We start from the raw sequence: 3,610 nt of genomic DNA on the forward strand, positions 1-3,610 counted from the left end.
TTATTGCTCTGCCCATTCCTGCCTCCCTCACTTCCTTCCAGGTTTATCTCCTAAGAACTCTCCCCAGTAAAATTTCTAACTCAGTTCTCCCTTTCGTTCTGTTTCCAGGAAACCCAATCTAAGACATCCACATAACTGAGCTTGTAATTTGAGAACTCATAATTCTGCATCAAACATAATTTTTCCAAGTTTGGAGATACATTATTTTAGAGACTCCTGGTGCGTATACGTTTTTAACTCTGCTCATTTTTGGCTTCAGTTCTCTTGAACCAATTTTACTTCTACTCTCTCCTGTCTGATAATGATTATGAAAGTGAAGCAAAATAGGAATGGAGTGTTTTAACCTTTACTGTATAGCACGTTACCATCAGTCCAAACATTAGACCAGTGTCTCCTGGGCCATCAATTTTTCTTTTTAAGATCTATTCTCTTAGCAGTTTTCACATATGCAGTCCAGTATTAACTAGGGTCACCATGCTGTGCACTGTATCCTTATGTCTTATTTATTCATAGCTAGAAGTTTGTACCTTTGGGCCATCTTCTTTTCAGTAAAGTAAAATGACTCTTTGCTTCATCTTTCTTGTTTTTCAAAATGTCATCTCCTTCTAAGGTTTTAGCTTTTATTTTTCAATCATATAAACTTCACTAATTTTATATCTTAAGATGGGTGATGACTTCAGGTCCCCAACCAGTTTATAGAGACCTCCTCTGCAAGTCCCACCTAAGAGTTCTAGGAGATCATTTCAGATTGTAGGGGTAGTTGGCACCTTCTGTTTTATTTGAAGACTTGAAAGCCTCAGCTGAAACTGACATAGAAAAGTCTCATTTAATGCCCCTAATAGGCAATAACTTAAATACCTGTCATCAAGTCAGTATTTAAATTCAACCAATGTATCCGATACAATGGAAAACCATAAAACCCCTAAAAATATTCAGGGTGATTTATGGATAAAATCATGACATGAAAAATGTCATTGTCAAATAAAAAAAAGAATAAGTTATTGATGAATATTTATAGGCAAAGAGGTTTTGTGTTTTTATTTTTAAAAGGATATGTGTTTGGCATATATATGTATATAAATACACATATGTTCATGTATGCATGGAAAACATTAGTGTATTAACAGCAATCATATCTGGGGAATGGAATTGTGTGATTTGAGAAGTGCACAGAAGAATTTATTCTCATTTAATATTATTAAGTATTTGAATTTTTATAATAACAAATCATTATTTTAATAAGTTAAAAAAAGAGCACTTCAGTGAGAACATGAAATGTAACTATTCTGTTCTAGCCTGTTTATTTTAAAGTGGGCTTTTCAAGATCACTAGCCTGGGAGACAAATCTGGGTTTCACTGTCAGTTCTGCTATAAACCAATTTAGATATAGAAATAGGCTATCCAAGAGGTAGCATTATTTCATTGCTTTAAATTTTTTCCAAACTTTTATATGTATAACTGAGTCCTTTATTGTATACTTGAAATGAAAACAACCTTGTAAATCAACTATACTTTGGTAAAGAAATATTTTTAAGTATCCAAATAATTTTAAAATATTTGTAAGTTATTAAAGAACATATACGTAACATATGTAAATTATGTGGCATGATATTATGCCTCTCTATGAATTTGTTATCCAGCACAAAATCTTCAAATTTGACATTAACCCACATTCTCCTCCCTTGCTATCCTGCCCGTGTAACCATCTGCCTGAGTTTTGCCTTTATCAGCCTCTCACTTTTGAAAACACATAGTTTTACACATGCCTTAACAACACATTTTGTCTTTTTTGTTTTTGAGTGGTGGTCTCATTATAGTATGAATCTTCTGGGAATTGCTTTTCACTCAGAATTATGTTTCTAAGGCTCATCCTTATGGGTAGCTGTAGTTCACTGATTTTCACTGCTGCATATTACTTCATTGAGTAAATAGATTCTCAAAATTTATTTCCTGTCATTGGATTTGGGGGATATTTCCAATTGTTTCTGCTGCTACAGAAAGTGCTGCTATGAACATTCCAAAATATATGCAAATTTCTCGAGGATGTATACGTAGGAGTGGAATTTTGGAATCTAGGTAGATTTATAAGAAATTGCCAAATTAGTTTTAAAAGTGACATAAATTTACACACACTATACATCATAATATACACTGAAAATTCATGTTTTTCCACATCCTCATCCTTGGCTTTGACAGGTGTTTAATCTAGTAGTAATGTTAGTTGCTCAGTAGTGCCCGACTCTGTGCGACCCCATGGACTGTAGCCCACCAGGCTTCTCTGTCCATGGAATTCTCCAGGAAAGAGCTAATTAAGGCAGAAATTCAAAATGGAGTAAAACAAATATCATTTCCATCTGGTACTCCACTAAAAACTGATTCTACAGTTTCTGAAAATGAGATACAGTCTATACCAATCACAATCATATCTTCTGGTGCTAAAGAGCAAGTAAAAGGAGGAGGAGGAGAAGAAAAGAAGATGAACGAGAAAGCTGAAAAGAAAGGAGAGAAAAAGGAGAAAAAACAGCAACCAGTAGCAGGAAGTGCTGACTCTAAGCCTGTTGATGTTTCCCGTCTGGATCTTCGAATTGGTTGTATCATCACTGCCAGAAAACACCCTGATGCAGATTCTTTGTATGTAGAAGTAGATGTTGGAGAAATAGTCCCAAGAACGGTGGTCAGTGGCCTGGTGAATCATGTTCCTCTTGAACAGATGCAAAATCAGATGGTGGTTTTACTTTGTAACCTGAAACCTGCAAAGATGAGGGGAGTAGTATCTCAGGCAACGGTGATGTGTGCAAGTTCACCAGAGAAAGTGGAGAGCTTTCCCTGGAGAGCCTGAGAAGGAGCTGAATCCTAAGAAGAAGATTTGGGAGCAGATCCAGCCTGATCTTTACACTAAAAATGTATGCGTGGCTACATACAACGGCGCTCGCTTAGAGGTGAAAGGGAAGGGAGTGTGTAGGGCTCACACTATGGCCAACAGTGGAATAAAATAAAACACTTCAGTTTCTGAAATACATTAGAGAAAACAATAAAAAGAAATAATGTTTGTCACTCATAGCTAAAATACAAAAAAAAAGTTGGGATTTCCTTGGTGGTCCAGTGGCTAGGACTCTGTGCTCCCGATGCAGGGGACCCGGGTTCAATACCTGGTCAGGGAGCTAGATTCCACATGCCACAACTAAATATCCTGCATTTAGCAGCTGGGACCTGGCACAGCCAAAAAAAAAAAGTCAAATAGGAGTTCTACTTCTACATGTCTTCTCCAGTGTGTCTCCTAAGGATGTTATGGGAATGTTCTGCTCAGGTCTCCCTCCAGAATAAAAACTTACCACTTAGCTGGATCGACAGAACTAATCAACAAACCATCTATAACAGAAATAAGAAAGAGTTTTATTTGAACCACACTGAGGATATAGCCCAGGAGACAGCCTCTTAGATAACTCTGAAGAACTACTCTGGAGAAACATGTTTTTTTCAATACAGTTGTATATCTTGTCAGAACAAAGAACATCAAAGGAGTCAGTGGTACGTTCCTTAAATGTAAAAAAAAAAAAAAAGCCAATCAGCACATACACAGCAAGTCAGTGTGGCCTGGACACCTGGAAAG

General features: G+C 36.5%; 1 non-coding gene and 1 pseudogene across 1 annotated transcript; both read left to right on the forward strand.

Moving 5' to 3' along the window:
• The first annotated feature begins 2,284 nt into the window (after positions 1-2,284).
• Positions 2,285-2,996, forward strand: LOC128060522 (aminoacyl tRNA synthase complex-interacting multifunctional protein 1-like; annotated as a pseudogene).
• A 92-nt stretch (positions 2,997-3,088) lies between these two features.
• Positions 3,089-3,161, forward strand: TRNAG-CCC (transfer RNA glycine (anticodon CCC)). The gene has a single exon. It is a non-coding gene; the product is annotated as a tRNA-Gly (tRNA).
• The last annotated feature ends 449 nt before the right edge of the window (positions 3,162-3,610 follow it).

This window comes from Budorcas taxicolor, chromosome 2 (assembly GCF_023091745.1).
Source record: "Budorcas taxicolor isolate Tak-1 chromosome 2, Takin1.1, whole genome shotgun sequence".
Taxonomy (NCBI): domain Eukaryota; kingdom Metazoa; phylum Chordata; class Mammalia; order Artiodactyla; family Bovidae; genus Budorcas; species Budorcas taxicolor.